Below are 22,819 nucleotides of genomic sequence, written 5' to 3'. Positions count from 1 at the left end.
ATCCTTCATAACTCCAAAAAGTCTTTAGTTTTATTATATTCATAAGAGAAAGATAGTCTGTACCGATTTTTCCCGGAAAAACACAACCGGCTGGAGACGTGACGTGTGGGCGGAGCTAAAGAATCATGAGCGCCAGTAAGCTTTTGCGTTGAGAGCGTTTGGAAGCTGTGACATTACCGTGAGGAAAAAAAACCTTCATCCAAAACAAACCATGGCTAACAGTCAGATTCAGCCGTTTATTTATGATCCAGAATCAGATCCCGAGGCTGAAACTGAAGGAGAGCAGCAGCAGCAACGACTTGCTCCGAGCGGGGCTCGAACCCGGGTCTCCGGCATGGGAGGGGACGCACTAACAAGGAGGCAGAGATATTTTAAGCAGTTTTACTCACCGCCTGTGGTTCCAACACACGATCGTGACCCTTTTTCGTTGGGATTGCATCATCCTTAAGAAATAAACGATATGCAAATCCATTGTCAAACTGGGCCTTGCTTGTAAAACAAGCATCTTCGAAATGCAGGGAACAAACACAAACACTTGCACAACTCCATTGATGCTCTGTAAAAATAAACTCCATCCACTGGTCCCTTAATTTTTTTTGGTAATCTGTGCAGGGTTGTCTTGCCCTGGCAACCAAAAACACACTTCTTTTGTGACTTTTTTCGATGAATGTCTGTGCTCTCAGTGCTCTGCTATACGGGAGCGCGCGCTCTTCCGGCAGAAGTGCCTCAGGACCCATATAAGGAAATTCCGCTTCTTCTAACGTCACACAGAGCCATACTCGAAAAAAACTTTCTGAAACTTGTGACAAACCGGAAGGAGTATTTTGGGAACAAAAATACTCCTTCAAACGTACAACTTAATTTTGAAACTTTGTCCGTGTTTATCATGGGAATCCAACTCTTTAACAGTGTAAAAAACTCTGTAAAAAAGTATGCATGAAATAGCATTTCACCCCCCCTTTAAATAGATTCACCTCTGCACAGTGCAAAAAATAACAAAATATACTGGTTAGGTATGTTTTGAGGCTGGTGTGGCATTGACTACACAAGGGGTTAAACACTGGTTGATTAGTAAATTGGAGAAAGCCTTGTTAAGTACGGGAAAAAAGAGTCATCTAAGCGTTACCATTTCTTTTTGCCGGTGTGTCGTGGCCTGAGAGGTAAGATGCTAATGCTAAGTATATGGGTGGCTTGTGGTTGTTTGTTTTGGATGACACCAACCTTAATTTTCATTATAGTGGACTGAGGAAATGCTGGGCATGTAATACAGGTGCCTTGTTCCTTAACTGTATAAGTCTGTGTTGCGGTCGCCATTCACAGAGGTATGCCCTTTTAATTGTGTCACTTTGTGTACGGGTTAAGTGAAGTTTTATTAGTTACCCTTATGTTTCTCTTATGTGTTTGCAGGTTTTTTTCTTTCGATGACTAGAGCTCGTTGTGGTGGGTTGACGGATTGTTGTAATATCAATTCGTCTTATTTGGGCTTTTAATTCTGTTGGCCTTCTTTAATTAGTGTCTGCCACACTGGGATGATGATGATTTATGCTGGTCCTTTTGCTGGTTTATGCTGCTCCTTTGCCTGCACATGACCAGCATGAACCATCATCCCAGCATCAAAACATACCCAACCAGCACATCCTTTTTTTCAACAGGCCATACATCTGGGGCCTGCACCATGATGGTAGATGAACAAATTCAGAGTTACAGGATTAGTTTTGGGTTGACAAAACCAAACCGACGCAATCAGGCTTAATTGGTACCATGAAGCAGCTTATCAACTTTCTCTGTCAACTTTCCACGTGTGTGTGTGTTCACTGCTCTGGGTGTGTGTCCACTTTTTACTGCTGTGTGTGTGCACTTGGATGGGTTAAATGCAGAGCACCAATTACGAGTATGGGTAACCTTACTTGGCAAATGTCACGACTTTCACTTTCATAAAACGGAGAAACAAATAGAGACTTCATTAGTGTAGGTGCCGTTCCAAAAAAGTAAAATTAATTGGTTTAACCCAAGCAGAAAAATAAGAATGCACATTTAATCAGATACAACTGCAGTCACAAATTATGAGATGTGTTATTTGAATGCTTGGCAAAAGAGATGTTCTTAATCTAGATTTAAACAGAGAGTGTGTGTCAGAACCCAAACATTATCAGGAAGTGCATTACAATAGTCCAGTCTAGAGGTCATGAATGCATGAACTAGCTTTTCTGCATCAGAAACAGATAACATGTTTCGTAGCTTGGCAATGTTTCTAAGATGGAAGAATGCTGTTTTTGTAACATGGGAAATATGGTTTTCAAAACTAAAGTTGCGGTCTAATATAACACCCATATTTTTGACTGTAGAGGAAGTGGGCCCGGTGACATTTTGCTTGACTCCAAAAGAGTTTATTAGGTCAGTAAACGCAAGTCCTAATGCATCATTTGCATTATCAACGTGAATATTAAAATCTCCCATGATTAGCGCTTTATCAACTGTAACTAGAAGGTCTAAGAGGAAATCTGCAAATTCTTTTAGGAATTCTGTATACGGCCCTGGTGGTCTATACACAGTAGCCAGAGCAAGAGATACATTAGATTTCTTTTGCATGTCTGACAGAGTAACGGTTACGTTCTCCTCCCAGTCTAGCGGTCAGGAGGGGGAAGTAACAAAGAAAAATATGATCTTAAAAAAAAAAGAAAAAGAGGGGTAATGTAAAAGCAAAGTTACGTGGAAGATACACTTCGGCCTCATGCTTCAGAGTGAGAGCAGACACAGCTTCAAGTACAAGAAAAAGTATTTATTTCTGACATAAATTGAAATGGTTAACAAAGGATGAGAATAGGTCTTAAGGAGAGAGCCGGACCTAAAATAACAAAGAAAACCAGAGGCTAACTAAGGTTTAAGAGAGCTATCTGGCCTGTGCAAAAACAAAGAATAAAATCAACAACAAAAACTTCCCTGAGCTCCCATTCGAACCAAAAACAGGAGAAAAAGAATGTATAAAATAAGGCAACCCTGTCCCTACATTTTCCAGATAATCCAAAATGAACAGCGCTAATAAGATTACCTACAATACATTTTAATTAGCCACAGGTAGAGAAGTCAAAACTAGAACGCAAACCTGATCACTTCTTAGTAGGGATGTGCACATCGATGCTGCAGTATCGATATATCGATACTCGGAAGCTTCTATTTTGGTATTGATATTTTCTGCAAAGTGTCAATACTTATATTGATAATTTTTTTATTGATATTTATAATTCCTTTATAACTAAATGTTTTAAGCAGTGTGTGCAGGCCAATCGGGACTGTGTGTGTATGATATAAAAAGAAACATCACATCAAAGATGACAGCAGTACCACCGCTCCCTAGACGCAGAATACGCAGTCTGTGTAGGGCACTAAATCCCAGAGGGGACACCATCCCTGTTACTCAAAAAAAAAAAAAACCTGCATGATTCTCCCATCCGCGCTCGCAACCGCTCGCACCTCATGTTTGCGGCTGAATGTTCTATATAAAAAAATATTTATATAGTATATATAGTATTTACATATTTATGCAAAGCTGAATTTTCAGCACCATTACTCCAGTCTTCAGTGTCACATGTAACATCAGTCAATCACATGATCATTTAGAAATCATTCTAATATTCTGATGTATTTTGAGTGTTGGAAACAGTTCTGCTGTCTAATATGTTTGATCAATAAAAGGTTAAAAACTAAACTGCATTTATTCAAAATAAAAAATCTAATAATATCCATTCTAATATATTTTCTTTACTATCACTTTTTATAAATTTAACACATCCTTGTTGAATATAAGTATTGATTTTATAAAAAAAAAAAAAGAAATTACTGACCCCAAATTACTGACCGGTAGTGTATATTGTTATTACAAAATAGTTATATTTTAAAAACATAGCTTCTTTTTTTTCTTTTTACTTCTTATTCATCAAAGTATCCTAAAAAAGTATCACATGTTCTGAAAAAATATTAAGCAGCAGAACTGTTTCCTACTTTGATGATGAATCATCATATTAGAATGATTTCTAAAGGATCATGTGATAAATGATCCTAAAAATTGTAATATATATTTGAATATTTGAAAAATGTGAATATATATTAAGATTATTTTGAAAAAAAATCACATACAAATTTAAAATTATAAGCAGTATCGATATTGGTATCGTTAAAATTTTAACAAAGAGTATCGGGGCCCTATTTTAACAATCTGAAATGCAAGTGTCAAAGCGCGAAGCGCAAGTAACTTTGTGGGCGGGTCTCTGCGCTGTTGCTATTTTCCCGGCGGGATAAATGGCTCTTGCGCCTGGCGCAAATCTAAAATGGGTTGGTCTGAAGTAGCTTCATTATTCATAGGTGTGGTTTGGGCGTAACGTGAAATAAACCAATCAGAGCGTCACCCAACATTCCCTTTAAAAGCAGGTGCGCAAGTTCCATTATGGATTGCTATTATTATGGCGTATTTACCAGCCGCACGCCAGGAGCAGTTCACAGCCAAGGAGACTGATGTTCTTGTAAGAGCAGTGAAAGACAGAGAAGTTGTGTTGTATGGGGATGGGAGAAACCCACCCAAAATAGCGTCGGTTAAACAGGCGTGGGAGGAAATAGCCACAATTTGTCAGATGTCCTTATATACATATATGTCTTGCCACTATTGGGCAAACAGGTCTCATCCTTAATTACTACAATTAACCTGAATAATTTGTAAGCTAGATTTATGCCTATTTTTTCACATCTTCGTGGCACACCACAATGATTTCCGTCATCTCATGTGTTAATATTTTTTTAGTGTAACAATTTATGATTTGCAAAAATAACTGTTGCATCTGTGTAGATAACATGAGCAAAGTGTATGCGCCACTGACTTTTTTCTGGTCAGTGGCGCAATTGTTTAACAGCAAAATAGCACCAGGGATTGTTTGCGCCGGAACACGCCTCCTTTTTTGCGCTGAACCGCCCAGGGAGCGCAAGTTCATTCACTAGTTTAGCAACGTGCTTCTGTGGAGGGAAAAGCGCGCTTTGCGCGGGTGCAAAATAGGGCCCTCGGTATCATATCGCATGGAAAAAATGTGGTATCGCCTATGTTGTCTGAGAACAGCTCAGCTCCGACTCTGCTGGGGTGCAAGCCAACAACGCGAAACAGCCTAGGACGCTCCCAGAAAAGATTCCAGTTATTAACAAATAGCAGTTTCTGTTCTTTACACCATGAAAACAGCCATTCGTTTAAAGCAACAGGTATACTGAACCTTTCGTGTCCTCATCGATATGTGGGCAGTGGTCCTGACACGACGATCGTCGCCGCAGGCGTCTTGCTGCGAACCGTCTCGATCAGGCTGCTGAAGTCCCTCTTCAGCGTCTCCGTCTGCCGCAGCGTGGTGTCGTTAACCCCGGCGTGAAGCACGACCGCTCTGGGGCTCTCATCGGCCTTCAGGATCGCGGGTATCTGCGCAGAAACATCGAGAACACGAGCACCAGGCAAACAATGAGTGTGCACTTTACCTTCGGCTAACGTAGCATGGACGTGTCGGACGATGGAGTCTCCGAGGATCACAGCGTCGAGTCTCATCTCGCAGAGGGGAGTGAAGTGGTTCCCATTGGTGATCTCGAAGACCGGAGGGGGAGAAGTCATCGCCCGGGGCCTGGCTCGTGTCCTCTGCTGTGGATGCACCCAGGGTCCGTGGTGTCCTGGCGCCAGATTGAAGGACATCTGGGAAGATTGTTTCCTGGGTGCACCGGGCCTGTGAAAGAAACACACGGAGTAGACGTGGTGGGACTGTTAACAACGCGCTGTATACTTACCCTGAACTTGTGAGCGTCGGCCTGGGAGGTTTCCAGCACGGCTCTCCGCTCTCTCAGCTGGGCCTGCCTCACCTCCAGGACACCAATCTGCTTCCACACGGCCTCGAGTTCGAGCTGCACCGAGTGGTGACAATGGTGTACCATTTGAAACATCATGGCTAATGTTTGAGCAAATAATGCTAACTGTTCTGTGTTTGGCTGCACAGGCGAGCACAGAACAATGTTTAGAGTCCGAGGCTCAGAGGAGACACCAGAGCAGTGGATTGATTGATTTATTTACTGTATATTATGCGTCTGTCACACAGATCTAATATAAGCATGCAGTTCCTTTCCCAGCTGTTTACATTCACAGACATAACCAACTTTTTTGTAACTCATAAGGTAGAAATTGTCCCTTTGCATAGACCCCCTCCCCCCCAGTTACTGTTGCTATATGTCTGAAAAGCCACATTATCAGGCAGTGAAAAATACATCACAGAACAAGAAGACACACGCAGACAAGTCAAAGCAGGTATAAAACATTTTTTCAAAATTCAAATTTTGTCATTTTTTAAAAAGAATTTAAAGCAGTAATTACCATATTGTATAGTGACATATTGCTGTAATGCCTTAGTTCAAGCATGAATGAACATCAGAAAGTGTTTTCCCAACTGTGCAAAGAAGTCTCTACCCAATTTTCATTGACGTTAATCGATTAACTCTCCTGACTGGTTTGTTTATAAGACAAAATGGCGGTTTCTGCATTATGAATGGTCAGATCGCCTGTCAATCAAACACCCAAAGGAGGCTCAATACTGAAAACAAAATTTTAAAATAGGAATTCATGAACTACATGATTAAACACATCATAATTAATTGTGCATGAAGATGTTCAAGTTTTATCATGGAATTACACCAGCAAATTTTGGTGAACATCATAAATATTATCAAGAACAATTTATTTAGTGTATGCAAAAGACAATGTTACATTTCCTGTAATAAAGAAAATGTTGTTATACTATATTTATACATTACATCCATAAGTGAGAATGCTTTTATGGCGGTAACTGATGACGATGTATCTTTCCCGGTGTTCTCGAGTTTGGCTTTCCTCTCTTGTAGGCCAGTATTCAACCCAGGTCTTCTCTCCAAAAACATACTGCAGACTAAAACAACAGACACAGACTATAGAAACCATATGAATCCATTTTGGTATAAATAATCATTAACATCACACTAACAGACACTGAGCTGATGATTTACCCAAAATGTATTTGGTTTTCGTCAGTCTAAGAAATGACTCGTGCAGGAATTCTATGTGAATGTCACACTATATGAGAAAACTTATCTAGCTCTAGATAATATCACACAATTATTTTATCTGATGGTTTGTTGCATCCTAAATTTTAATGAGTTGTGGGTCCTTCTGTGCAAAAGCGGAATCCTGTAGGTCAGGAAGTACTAACACCTACCCTTCTCCCACCTCTGGCAGGTCAACAGATCTGCCCATGATGAGGTACGACTTGCCTTCTACCAATCCTAAATGTTCTCTGCAATCGGGACGAGCGAGAAATTGTCTCACTTTCCCCTCAGGATCCTCTGCAGTACCTATAGGACCGAACAGGAGACAATTTCATCAAGATGTCCCAAGTGTCAGCGACATTCCAAGATAGTTGTAAAAAGATGCAATTCATTAAGAGAAAGTCATGATATTTGCCAAGTATGGTAACCCATATTCGGAATTGGTGCTCGGCATTTAACCCATCCAAGTGCACACACACACACACAGCAGTGAGAAGTGAACACACACCTGGAGCAGCGAGCAGCTATAGATCCAGCGCCTGGGGAGCACATGGGGGTTCAGTGCCTTGCTCAAGGGCACTTCAGCCATGGGTATAGAGGGTGGAAGAGAGGGCTGTTCATTCACTCCCCCTCACCACCTACAACTCCTGCCAGCAGCGAGACTCGAACCAGCGACCTTTGGATAACTAGTCCTAGTCTCTAACCATTAAGCCACAGATGACCCTATACCCAAGTAATATTCCTAATACCTAATATACCTAATACCTTATACCTAAGTAATTGTGCTATCAGGGCCGTTGTTCCACAAGGTGACAGCACTGGCCTGGAACATTGTTACAAATTATAAAATGAAACTAAGAACAAAATAGCAGAGACTGTAGCAAGAACAGACATCCACATTGAGAAGCGCTTGTGTGACGTTAACTATAGGCTTCCAAAGAGTGTTTTTGACGCTTAAAGTGGGAGTAACAGGCCATCGCCATCTTGGCAGCATATCGGTGCATCACTCCCATATAAACGAAAATGGGCAAAGAGGCGGGAGCTGGATGCTGAAGCCACACCCACCTAGCTCGATGGTGGTGACCGCAACCTTAATGAACCTGTCACTCAATGTGGCCACGCCCTTAATTATGCAGAAATTTAAGGCTTAATATAATTTAAACGGAAGAGCAAAATTAGTTATATAGACCAAAAAAAAAAAGTTTAACCTGGCTGTAAAAAAAAAATATCTGCTGTAATGTTGGCCATTTTAACATGGAGAGTCTATGGGATTGAGTCATGTTTGGAGCCAGCCTCTAGCGGCCAGTCGATGAATTACAGTTTTAGTCACTTCCTTGTTGGCTTCACAAGAGAGAGTGGGAGGTTGCTGCTTGGTTATGACACAGCTTTAGTTTAAAGGAGCACAAGGACATTTTTATTGGTCATTACTTACATAGAAAAATAGAGCAGATGCTTGGCTTATATGAAGCTTTCTAGAGCGCATGTGTCAACACCTGCTTTCACGAATGCTATTAAAGACACTGGTCCCTATTTTAACGATCTTAAAGCAAAGTGTAAAGGGCAGAGGAGCACTCAGGACGTGTCCAAATCCACTTTTGCTATTTTAAACGGTTGGTGCCCCCTGGTGCATGGTCTAAACGGGTTGTACCTATTCTCTTAATGAGTTATGGGTATTTTTATGGGCATAACGTACAATAAACCAATCAGAGTCTCGTATTTCATTCCCTTTAAGAGCCAGTAGCACTCGTGCCATGATCAATTTGCTATTTACACAATGAAATTTTGCAAGCGCAAAGACAGAATGCGTCTCCGAGATGAAATGGAGCTGCTCGTGTGCGAGCAATTAGATAGCCTAATTCTGATACATGCGATGACAATCCATTATGACATGTAGGCATTTATAAATATATGCTAACATGATCTATGCTAATGCTAACAAGCTCTTTAAATAACATAGACTGCGCCATAGAGCAACTCAAACCTGGTCTATTTTCAGCTCCTTAAAATAGCAATGCGCCTGAACACACCTCTTTCATAGACCAGCATGCCCATGGTCGCACAAATGAGCGCAAATGCATTTGCTAATTAAACGAAGTGGCGCCGGAATGAAACTAGCAAATACACTTGCACTGCACCTTGCGTGGCATTGTGCCGGGTGTATTATAGGACCCACAATATGTACGATTTTCAAAATAAAATATCCAAAAACAACTTGCACAACGTTATATTTTTCATGCAGTTATTTACTTACGTTATCCCAAAAGTTCCCAAGGATTAATAATTACAGAGAAATTCCAATTTTAAATAATGGCTCTGAGCTGTCGGTTTCCGCTTTTAGAAATTATGGCAACTCACGTGGACAAAAATGCCGTTGTACAGTTAAACTAAATCCATTATGGCTGTCGCGAATAAAATTAATATGAAATTAAAAGTGTTGACTGCAGCATTAAACTTCTGATCTGCTTAATGTTGCACCATGATTATTTTTCTGCGTTTTTACAGGGCTGCATATTATAACCAATCACACACGATTCTGTTGAGTTTATGAAAGCAATGGCCATTTAGAAGAGTTCATATGAGTCATCACTGAAATAACTGAATTCTGCTCTTGCGCAAATTCTCTCAACACAAACAAGAAAGTCCAGATGTACGTACAGTTGAGGTCAAAAGTTTACAAACACCTTGCAGAATCTGTAAAATATTACTTAATTTACCAAAATAATGAGGGATCATACAAAATGCATGGTTTATTTTATTTAGTATTGATCTGAATAAGATATTTAAAATAAAATACATTTACATATATATTCCACAAAAGAAAATAATAGTAAATTAATAAGTGCCAGCTGTCATGTCATAGATGTCAGAGTGCTGTTTCAGATCCATCCCCACCACTGTGACTTTAATAAACTGGCAAACAGTCATGTTATATTGGTGTTATATCAGAGCTGTGAGACTGGATCTCAATTTCCGAGGAAGGAGAATGTGTGTTTACCATAATCCACATCACCTTTACAGGCTCTATTCAAAAGATCCCATTCATCGACATGATTCTTCTTCTGGTAACTGCAGTTTTCTGTTTAATGGGATATTGCTTTTTTTTTTTCTTTACACACACATTCATATGGAAGACGATTAGGGCAAAGCAATAATAATAAAAAAACCTCTCAAGATTAAAATCATAAAATTTTGCGAAAAAAGTTGAGATGTTGAGATGAAATGTTGAAAATTGTGGATTGAAAAGTAGTAAAAATCCAAGTCTAACACTGTAACACTGTGTTTCTCCTCATTTCCGCATCTGTGTTGTATCGTAGAGCTCATCTTCAAACTCAAACGCTTCTCACAGTGCTGTTCAGTGGTCATCTGATTGAGAACGGCGAGTAAACACATTTGTTCTTGGTCCGTGTACGTTTTGATCATTATATCGTTTCCTTTTTGGAATGATTTAACAAGAAATGGAAAAATGGCTCGTTTATTCGTTTTTCCGTTTAAATGGAAAATTTGATTTTGGCTTGATTTCTAATTTTTCGTTTGAGGTTTACAAATCTGTTTGTGGCTTCAATATTTCATTCGCACTTGTGGGCGGGGCAGAAATGCTGCAGAATTGGTAGAATCGCTCCGCCTTCAGCTGGGTCTTTTCATTCTTTCAGCCAGAATAAGAGTCTTATAAAAGTGATGTCTGAAATCACCACTCACTGTTAATTATCATCATATTTGAATCAGATGTTGCTGGACACATAATTTGTACGTGCAAGTGACCTCTTTAAATTATTTATAGGTTATAATAGTATTGTAAGAATATTGTCCCACTGATGAATATGTTGTGTTCTTGTATTACTGATTCACCAGAAGAGGGCACTATGGGTTACTAGTTGGTACCTATAAAAGCTGAAGAAGAACAACTCAATGTGAGCAACCATGTGGCATGCAGGCTGTGTTTGTTGTTGGCCTTTAATGTGAATAAACCTTTGACTATATAACTTCTAGAATCTGACTCTTCATGCTCACCTGGATTTGAAACACTACAAAATTGGGGATGAGAATTTTACCATTATGAATGAAAAATGGCTGCAGTTGCTTCATTTCCTACGCCATTTCTGCATCTGGAGATGAATGGCCACGAAAGAAAGCTCTACTTCTTCATTGTTTGGGCACAGAAGGTCAGAGATTATTTTATACTTTGCCAAATCAAGGAAAGATGATGAAGGAAGCTATTGAGGTTTTACAAGCATACTTTGTTCCTCGACGGAATGTAATTGCCGAATGACATGCATTTAAAAAACAAGCTCAAGTATCTGGTGAAAGAGTCCTACAATATGTAACTATAGTGACATAAATACCAATCATTTTGTCACTTGAGGTGTTGTAGGATAGTTTCTGACGCATGAGATCCAAAAAAAAACATTGTCCTCCAAAGTCAGCTTTATCTGATTTATTCATCACAGCTTGTACTGGTCATTTTAACTCACAGTTTTGCTGCACAATGCACACATCGAATACTGCCACATAATCACCTCCAAACACAGTCAAAAAATGTTGTGCTTCCCTCTGATTACACACCTTGCCTCTCTTACTCTTTACCTACCTATATATTCATCCAGGCCCACACTCCACCCAGTGGTAAAAAACTGAATTACAATAGACCATAATGGCTCTTACAGTAACCTCACTACGAGATTTAGCGGCCACATGTGACTTCGGATCAAATATTGATTAAATGTTACGTGATCAATAAGTAGAAAATGTGGCCAGTCATCGTATTAGAGAAAAACTGTTGTTAGACACTGATTTGACTCCTAGTAATTCATCACTATTGCAATGCAAATTGAAGCTGCTGGGGAATAAGCTAAAACTATATCAGATCGGAAGTTGGTGCCTGTGCAAACATTACAAGATAAGTCTATGGCAGTCGTTGGTCAATATAAAATGAAATACTCTGCATCTACAAAGCCTTCGGTTTCCTTTAAGACTTCCTCTAAAGCTTCTAAGATGTCTTCATCAGTATGGATGTTATTGTTGTGGATCAATCAAACATCTTGCGAATGATTCTAGATACCCTGCTGTTTCAGGAAAATGCCAAAATTGTCAAAAGATTGGACATTAGGGCATTAATAGACAGAGCAGTAGATCACTGACATTATCGAAGGCAATTTATCTGGGATTACGAACGCGATATTGTGTAGCTTGTCAGTGATCTACGGCTCTGTCTATTAATGCCTTAATTAAATGCTGCTCCACTTAAAAGCAGGTGATGGCGATTTAGCGGTAATCGGGGAACCAGATTTACTGACTAGATGTGCATGATCATATCTCCCAGCCCTATCAGACATTTTTCAAGAGTATGTCTTTCACAACAAACTCACTCAGTACATGAAATTAAATTGCCTGAACTTCACATTTGTATATGCAAAATGTGCTAACTGATAAGATTAAGTGTACTGCTACAATCACTTCTGTCTGCTTCTGTGGAGTTGATGGTGGATTCTGTGTCCTCTGTTTCCATTTTGCCAAAATCTGTGTACAAGACATACTTTAAGAAATATGCCTTGATGCCTCCTGTTAAATTGGTGATTTATTCCTGTGATCCAATACCAGTTCTTGGATGCTTACCTGTTACTGTTACCAAGAGTGATGTAAACTGTGAGACTGTCCGGCACTCCTCTTCTCGGAATGGATTTAATTAATGGTCTGCATCTTCACTTTGGAGGATAAAATCTGTTCAATCTCTAGCACACAATCTTGATGATATCATTGTCTGGGGTCAGGCACAAAGTCAACATGATTGCATGCTAACAAAGTTGTTCAACTCCTACAGAGAGTAGGACTTCAAATGAATACTCCGAAATGCCAATTCAGTAAGACAAGTATATGCTTTTTGGGTCATACAGTGTCTGCACAAGGTGTTCATCCAAACGATGGTCTTAATGCAATGCTTCATGCACCAGTTCCTACAGATGCACATTAGCTTCGTTCCTTTCTAGGATTAGTCTCATGGTACAGCAAGTTTATTACATATTTTGCCACTGTGGTAGAGCCATTGCGTGCTTGTATTAGGAAAGGAGTTGACTTCAGTTGGTCAGAAGAAGCTCGAGAACGAGTCAGTCTGTTGTTCGTTATCTGGCTCGGCTCATCTTCAGTTCTCTCTTCACAGCAATTCAGTCAGTGTACTGTCTGAGTAAATGAATTACTCCGGGATATTGGTTTGTTTTGACTCGCTTATTGGAGACGTGCTTATTATCTTTGCCAGACAGATTTTGATAGGTGGATACTATAATAAAACAGGCTGTATGGTTTGTGTCAAGCTATTCTTTAATCTGGCAGTTTGATGAATAGAAAAAGATAAAATGTAGTAGAAATAAACACGTTAAAGAATCCGTAGAAGCGTAGGACTCTTATGTTATAATGTTCGGTTGACCAATCAGCGGAGAGGGGCGTTTCATTCCCGCCCATGTGTAGAGATCAAATATTCAAAATATTCATATTTATTTGTTTTCTGTCCCTGAACATAAAAATGAAAAAATGAAGCCGATTTCTAGATTTTTTATTTTGTTTGGACGAATGGTTTCATTTTTCAGATTTCAATATTAAATAAAAAACAATTATACGAAGGTACAGTACACAGACCATGAAAGCGATTCGATCAATCAGATTAAAGCAGTGTTTCAGCTTCGCCCACAAGAGAGTGAAATATTGAAGCCATAAACTGATTTGTAAACCTCAAACGAAAAAATTAGAATTCCAGCCAAAATAATTTTTTTCGTTTGTTAAACTAAATGGAAAAACGAATAAATGAGCCATTTTTTTTCTATTTCTCGTTATTACATTCTAAATAAGAAATGAAATTATTAAAAAGTACACGGACACAAATTGTTGTCAATCACGTTTTACTGATACATCTGGCTTTAAATTTAGTGCTGTCACCTTTTGATGACATTGTGACACTGCATGATTTGTAAATTATGATTGGTGGGCCACATATAATAGCCTACATTTTAATATAAAAGCTGTGAGACTTTGGACACTCCTGCCAGTTGCTATTTACAGTTTACCTTTATAGTTATATGTACTAATTACTCTAAGTGACAACAGCAGCATTTTAGATATGTGCTATTTACACTAAGTGAAAATTGTCACGTTATATTGACGTTATGTAAAAGTAGCAGATCTCTGCAATAAGTGTAAATAAATAGTAGCTAATTAGATGCTTTTTATACTTATAAATAGTGGCAAATACTATTTGCACCTCAGTATTGTTGTACATTAACGGGATGCAATACTTGTATTGATTTTAATAACAATGATTTTATTTATTGAAATTATTAAATAGATGTGGCTTTATTGGGAAACAAAGCCCTCTATAGCCCTCCCCTTATTAATACATTTCTATTAAACACTCGTTAAGCAATTGATTTCCAAGAAAAGTGAGTTTGGCAAAAGACAGGCTCGAACCCAAGCAATCGTAAAATACTCTCTATGCATCACTCTCTAATCTCCCCCACTGAATAACACTATCCATTGAGATGAAATTAACATGAAACGAGTGTTTATTCTCAAGATTTTTTCTCGAAATTCAATGAGTGTATTAGCAACATTTTATTTAGACTTTTTTGTCAATGTAATTTTTATTTTCTCAATTTCATTTTTTCTCATTATTTAACAAGTTTAATCGCAACATTTTATTTTGACTTTTTTTCTCTAAATTTAAAGAGTTTACATATGACTTTAATCTCAAGATCTTTTTTTTTATTATTATTATTGCGTGGCCCAATCCTCTTCCATACATTCATAACAAACCAGCAAAATATTTTCATCCATTCAAAAAAAGTACAAAAAATTAAAAACATTAAAATTATAATAAATAAAATGAAGTAAAACACCATTTAAACTATAAATGAAGATTATTTTTCTGTTATGACAAGTTGTGAACGGCTTTATTTATAAATGGTGAATAATTTTTTTTTTTTATAATTGTAATACCTTCTGCGCAGTAGCAAAAATCTCCTTTACACAGTCTGTATATCGCAGCATCTGTTCTTTCAGGGTGGTAGAACTTTATACAACGTGCATCTGAAACACACATGCATGCATTTTATGTGTACAGCTCACCTGGTGAGTAATATTCATATATTGTGACTGCAGCAGGCTGTAGCAGACCCACATTATACAGCTGGTGCAATCTGAAGGAAATTACTTCTTTCTCTTTTTGAGAAACCTAATAATACTAAATTACATTTTCCATTTCAGATTTTACACTGGAAACTGCCCATGTTAATATTTGCACAAGCCACAGATAATAATAAATAGTATTTATATATAGGTATATACTACATATATAGCCTACTTTATATTGTGCTCATATTATGTGAAATATGACTATATTGTCCACAATGTACGTAAAGGTGAACATGCAGTGACATGAAACTTAATGGATGTGCAGATACTAGATATTAATGAAGCACTCTGTCAACCAATCAGAATGAAGAACTCAACAATATTTCATAGAAATATAAAACAATAGCACATGTTTCCTGATTAAAAGAAAACAAGATTGAATCTGTTTATGAAATCATCAGACAACATTTTTCTGATACCTGATCTAAGTAGAGGATGAGGGATCCTCGCTCTGACAGAACTTTATTCATTTCATATTTCTTAATGTATCTCTCCTTCTCTGAAGACAGCTGAGGACAAGAAAATAAGAAAATAAAAACGGGGATGGGGGGAGCGACCTCGAGTAAGATGGCGGCTTAGCTTGTTAGCTCCGTGCCAGTTCCCTTTCTTTTTAAAGTTTTCTATGTTTCATTTGGTCAATATTCGACGTATCTAGTCCTAAAAACATTAAACAATGTCCGAGAGTAAAGAAACACGGGAGTTTCCACTGTTTAATTCCCGTTCATCCAGAAATACAAAGAAAAAGCACGCTGAGGCGGAGCAGGAGACCTCGTCTGATCAGGCCGACATTATGCTTATGGAAATCCGTTCGTTGGGATCCAGTTTGGCCAATATCGAAGGTAGACTAAGTGCGATCGATAATCGTTTGGACAATATTTCTACCTCGGTTACTTCAATTCAAGAAACGATTTCCAATTTGTCTGGTAGAGTGGACTCGAACGAAACGCGTTTAACTGAGGCTGAGCGCAGAATCTCCGATGTCGAAGATAGCATGCCGGCTCGTGATAGTAAAATTGCATCTCTGGACAAAGAACTGACATCATTTAAGAGCTAAAGTAGATGACCTGGAGAATCGAAGCAGACGTAAAAACCTGAGAATCGTCGGTCTCCCTGAGAAAACTGAAGGCTCTGAACCCATGGCACAGTTCCTTTCAAAGAGGCTCCCGGAGTGGCTGGACCTTGCACCCGATTCACGTTTCGAGATCGAGAGAGCTCACAGATCTCTCGGCCCGGTCCCGGGAGCAAATCTCCCCCAGCGAAGCGTCCTGGTCCGTTTTCTACGATACACGGATAAGGAATTCATCCTGCAGGCAGCGCGGAGAAAACGCAACATCAGTCACGACGGGAGTCAACTGCGCTTCTTCCAGGACGTGTCCGCTGAGGTGCTGAAGAAACGCCGAGAGTTCGATGATGTCAGGAAAATACTTTCCGGCCGTAACATGTTTAGAGGCTTCGTTTACCCTGCAAAAATCAGATGCCTTCACGAAACGGAGATGCACGTCTTTTCCACTCCAGCGGCTGCCACAGAGTTTTTAAAGACTCTGAAAGATAAGTAACTATAAAGGACATGAATGCATCACAAGTGGTTATTCTTAAAACTTTGAGGGCCTTACACTGTTAACTTTACAGAAAACTCTGAGGTAAATTTACTTTCAAATACATGGCCGGTTATCTTAGGTTGTCTTTTTCTTACACGTAAATTATTTTTATATTATAATATCCTTACTACGGATTATCCTGTTGTGGCCACTTTATAGAGGTAAATCTACTTCCAATTTATTTATTTTACTTTTGTTAGACATATGGCCGGCTATTTTAAGTTAATATATTAGCATAATTTTTACTGATTATTTTGTTGTGGCTACGGTATCGGATGTTTGACCAAAAAGGGGGACTGGCTGGTTACAAAGGTGTGCCTCCCTATGGGTATAATTCTGTACTACCATTTGGTATGTGTTGTCTTGTCTTTAGGGGTAATACCAATCGGGTAGAGTAACCTGAGTCTCTCTCTAGGGTTGGCTAGTCGTTTGGGGACGAGACTGAGGGAGGGGGGGTGGGAGGGTTGTTTTTTTTTCGTTATATCATGTTTTCGTTGTTAAAATGCAAAAAATATTTGTGTCAGTTTTGCTACTTTGTCAGACATGCCTCAGTCTTAAATCGAATTCTCTTTTGTTTCCATTTTTCTGTAACTGATGACAATGGACAATTCGGTTAGGCTTATTACATGGAATGTTAAAGGGTTAGGCAATGTGATCAAAAGGAAAAAAATTCTAACTCACCTTAAAAAACAGAGAGCTAACATAGCTATGCTTCAAGAGACACACCTGTCTGACTCTGAGCACTTGAAATTAAAGCGAGATTGGGTAGGGCAATTATTTTTCTCAACTTGTAAAGCAAACACAAGGAAAAGAGGTACTGTTATTTTAATTCATAAACACTTTCCTTTTGTTTTAGAGGATCAAATTAGTGACCCGGATGGAAGATATATCTTAATTACTGGTACAGTTTATGGGGAACCTTTTACCATAATTAATATATACTCTCCAAACGAAGACTCCCCTAAATTTATATCTAAAGTAATTCTTCTGTTTAGTCAATACTGTAAAGGTATGGGGGTCTGTGCCGGAGATTTTAACTGTGTCATGGACCAAAAAATGGACAAATCCCCTTCTGATACATTTACTAATCCTAGATCCTCTCTTGTTCTTAAACTCTGTAACGAGGCCGGTATCGTTGATGCTTGGAGGGAATTTAATAAGGGTAGCAAGGAGTATACATTTTATTCCAATCCTCATTACTCTTATTCCAGAATAGATTATATCTTTTCCCCAGCTCATTGCCTCCATACTGTATCCTCCAGTGAAATTGGTTCAATTGTTCTGTCTGATCATGCCCCAGTTCAGTTAGACATGATTATAAACAACCACAGGGCCACCAGGATCTGGAGATTCAACTCTTCCATGCTAAATGATTCAGCATTTTGTGACTTAGTCCGAGAAGGTTTTAAGAATTATTGGTCAGATAATAGAAATTCACCAGTCTCTTCAGCAACTATTTGGGACGCTGCTAAAGCCACAATTCGGGGACATATTATATCATACTCCTCAGCACGCAAAAAGGCTTGGTCAAAAAAAGGCAGAGTTTGAACGAGAAGTAAAAAGATTGGAATGTTTACATAGTAAAGCCCCTAATCAAACAAATTGGGCCCAATTATGCCAAGCTAGAGCTGAACTTAATTTGGATCACACAAATCACATTAAAAAACTACTCTTTTTCTCCAAACAAAAATATTATGAATATGCTAACAAATCAGATAAATTATTGGCACATCAGATAAAAAAAAAATTAAATGAGAGAACAATTAAATCATTAAAAACTCCAGATGGCTCGGTCACGTATAATCTTGATTTGATTAATAACCTATTTAAATTTTTTTATAAAGAACTATATAAATCTCAAATCACTGCTGAACAATCGGATATCATTGAATTTTTAGATAAACTTCCACTTACAGCCATCTCTGAAGAAGACAAGATATTTTTAGATTCGCCTTTGTCACCAGAAGAAGTCTTTAATGCTATTCAATCCATGCCTTCTAACAAATCTCCAGGTCCGGACGGTTTTCCCTGCGAGTTTTATAAGTCATTTTGGCCAGAAATTTCTCATATTCTAATGCCTGCCCTTCAAAATTTATTAGATAATGGAGTAGCCCCTGAATCATGGAGAACAGCATCAATTTGTTTAATACCCAAAAAAGACAAAGATCCCCAGGAGTGTGCTTCCTATCGGCCAATAAGTCTTCTGAATACAGATTACAAAATTCTTGCTAAAATTCTTGCTCGTAGACTTGAAACTGTTTTACCACATATTATTAAACCAGACGGGATTCATAAAAGCACGCTTTGGTACAGATAACATACGTCGGCTCCTAAATTTGATAAATGTAACTCAAGAACATAAACTCCCCGCCCTTATTATTTCCCTGGACGCAGAAAAAGCGTTTGACAGGGTGGAATGGAAATTTCTATTTGCCACCCTTAAGAAATTCAATTTGGGCTCAAAATTGATCAAATTAATAAAATTACTTTACTCTAATCCCCAAGCTACAGTGACTACAAATGGTTTGATTTCAAAACCTTTTGATATTCAAAGAGGTACGAGGCAGGGCTGTCCCCTTTCACCCCTGCTCTTTGCCCTCATAATTGAACCTCTTGCTGAATCTGTTAGACAGTGCCAAAACTTTTTTGGAATAAAAGTGGGAAATGATGAACATCGCATATCCCTGTATGCAGACGATGTATTGCTGTATTCTTCAGAACCTGAAAAATCAATCCCTGCATTATTAAAATGTATTTCAGATTACAGCATGTTATCTGGATACAAGATTAATCTTACCAAATCCGTGGCGCTCCCTATTAATATTTCTAATATTTCTGACCTTTTGCCTCTTTCACCTTTCAAAATAACAACATCTGGTTTTAAATACCTAGGTATTTTCATTTCACCAAAATTGGATGATTTATTTAATATAAACTATACGCCTCTTGTTGGCAGAATTAAAAAAGATCTTATTACTAGGGATTCTCTCCCTATATCCTTCTTAGGCAGAATAAATGTAATTAGAATGAATATTCTTCCAAAGTTTTTATATTTATTTCAGTCCCTCCCCTGTTACTTAGCTAATCCTTTTTTTCAAAGACATTAACAAACACTTATCTAAATTCATTTGGAACAATAAAATGCCCCGTATTAATTTTAATAAGTTGACAAAACCAAAAGAGAAGGGAGGCATCGCTTTACCAAATTTACAATTTTATTATTGGTCAGCACAAGTGAAACATATGGTAAGTGGGTATAATGAACGGACTGACTCCATGTGGGTTAATATAGAAGCAACGGTTTGTGCCCCCCTTCCAATAAAATTTCTGCCTTTTATTAAAAATTTTAGAAAAATCAAAAACATTTCATCAAACCCTATTATTCTAAACACTCTTTTGGTATGGAGAGATGTCAGAACATATCTTAAAATTCCAGCCAACCTTTCTTTGCTTTCCCCTATTGCCTATAATCCAGATTTTCCTATTTCATTACATAATATAGGTCTTTCAGACTGGTCTAAATTAGGGATCTCAACTATATCTTGCCTTTTTTTAGAGAATACATTAAAATCTTTCCAACAACTTTCATGTCAATATAATATACCACAAGCAAACTTTTTCAAATATCTCCAGTTGCGTCACTTTATAAAACCTTTATCAGATAATTGTAAACTAAGACTCAAACTTACTGCCATTGAACAAATTGTGACAAACAATTTTTCCAAGGGAATAATCTCAGTGATATATGATGCCCTTTCTGATACATGTACTTCCTCATTAGATAGTTTGAAGAACGTTTGGGAAAAGGACTTAGGTCATGAAATTGACAATGATGATTGGATCGCCCTAATTAACAACTTATACTTTAAATGTAATTCATTGGGAGTTCACGAACTTAACTACAAATTCATCAATAGAATTTATCTCACACCATTACGTTTAAAGAAAATCTATAGAAATTCGACTGGCCTATGTTTTAATTGCAAAAAACATAAGGGAACATTTCTTCACTGTTTTTGGTACTGTAGCAGAATCATCCCTTTTTGGAACAAAATACATAACTTTTTACAAGAACTCTTTGGGTTACAGTTTTGTTTCTCCCTGGAATTGTACATGTTATCTGTTGGAGTTGAGACAGTGTTTGATTCTCATGTGAAACATATGTTCTTAATTTTGGTGTATCTGGCAAAGAAATGCATACTACTATTATGGTCATCTCCTCAGGTTCCTTCTTTCAAAATGTGGATGTCTAAAATATCTATATTACTCCCGCTTGAGAAACTTACATATGACGTGCACCGAAAATCTGATGACTTTTGGCAGATATGGTCACCTCTTTGGCATTATATAAAGAACCTTCCTTGACTCTCTAATTTGTGATTCCCTGTACTTGTAATGTATTTTATCATTTGACCTTTTTTTTTTTTTTTTTTTTTTTCTTCCTTTCCATTGTATTTTGCTTTGTTCTTATATTGTATGTCTGACACTGTATCTGTGTACTTCTGATCATTGAACTGACAATAAAAAAAAGAAAAAAAAAAAAGAAAATAAAAACATCAATACATGACATGATCCCAATGCTTAATGTCCTGTCAGCAGATGAGTGTTCGACTTCTCTTCTATATTCAGAAACATCACTGCATCAGTTTATCATCACAATACCTGTTTGAGATCACTTTCTTCAACTTCAAATCCAGTCGGTAAACCAATGTCCAGAATACTCATGGTGGCATCGGTTTTATTGCTTTTGTAGCTGTGGAGATAGAGTTCAAGAGCAGATTTATATAACAGGTGTTTAGAAGTTTTGCTCCATCTTTTATGTGTTTAAAGCTGTTTTCACACTAGAGCTTTTGATATGAACCTGAGCTGTTTGACCTCAGCATTATAATATTATAGTAACGCAGAGCTCCTCTTCTCTGAATAAACTGTCTTTGTAAAGCAAATTAGATCTGCATGAACACATTGAAAATGAAGTCTATTTTGGAGTCATTATGTAGTCACATGGTAACCAGCTGTCACTTGTATTCATGATCATGATGCTAACACACTGCCAATGTGAGAAAAGCTCATTCGGGCAAAAAAAAAAAAAAAAATCTGATATATCTAAATGAGCTCATAATGATGAATTACAAATAAAATGGTTTCTTGACATAATAATAGACTTATTAGGATTGTTTTTCACATACATGAAATCCATAGTGAGCTTGCAACTTGCAATGGCTTCTCGTTTTGCTAAAGAAAAAAAAACAGCACATAATGAAGTGTTATGGAGGTTTAATTTAGCTCTGGATGTATGTAAAGTGCCACAGAAAGAGCATGAACTCAATCTTACCTTCAGCATCTCTCTCCATTTTAACAGTCAGATCAAAGAAAGTACAGTCAGATTTCTTCTCGGCAGGTCTGGCGTAGTACAGCGTCAGAACCTGAAAACAGCAGCTTGTCTCAGATTAGATGTTAACATGCTTTAATCTTGCTGTTGACTGTATAAACCTTCATGAACACTCACTGAGAGAGTGGCTGTTCCAGTTCCTTTAGCAGTTACATTGAACTCCTTGTTTATCTCCACCTGTTGAGTGAATGCAGACGTACTCGAGTCATCAGATTAATCAAGTCCATGATGTAACCGAGATACTTGAAGATTTCACTAACCAAACGCTATTGACGTAGAGAAAACTAATTACGACTCTCATAATTCTTAATTTAATATCACACCACAAAAACTTTCAACTGACAGTGAATCTAGTTGATGAGTTACTCCTCACCTTATCTAATCGTGTGAAATGTGCATTCTCTCTTTTGATAATCCATCTGACAGGTCTGCGTCTTCCTGCCATGGACAGCTCCACTTCCATATTGAAGTTTTGTGGGTCCTTCACCTGCGTGCGATACTCTGCCACGGCCTGGAACACCATGATGGTCGCCTAGAAAAGACAGAAAAGCATTCAATTCCTGTCCTGCACTTGTTC

At 38.0% G+C, this 22,819-nt stretch overlaps 1 pseudogene; it reads right to left on the bottom strand.

Moving 5' to 3' along the window:
• LOC127980948 (complement C3-like) overlaps positions 1-22,819 on the bottom strand; it is a 30,474-nt pseudogene that overhangs the window by 2,946 nt on the left and 4,709 nt on the right.

Source organism: Carassius gibelio, chromosome A4, assembly GCF_023724105.1.
Source record: "Carassius gibelio isolate Cgi1373 ecotype wild population from Czech Republic chromosome A4, carGib1.2-hapl.c, whole genome shotgun sequence".
Taxonomy (NCBI): Eukaryota; Metazoa; Chordata; class Actinopteri; order Cypriniformes; family Cyprinidae; genus Carassius; species Carassius gibelio.
The sequence above is the reverse complement of the archived record's forward strand: the minus strand, read 5'-3'. Positions and strand labels throughout refer to the sequence as shown.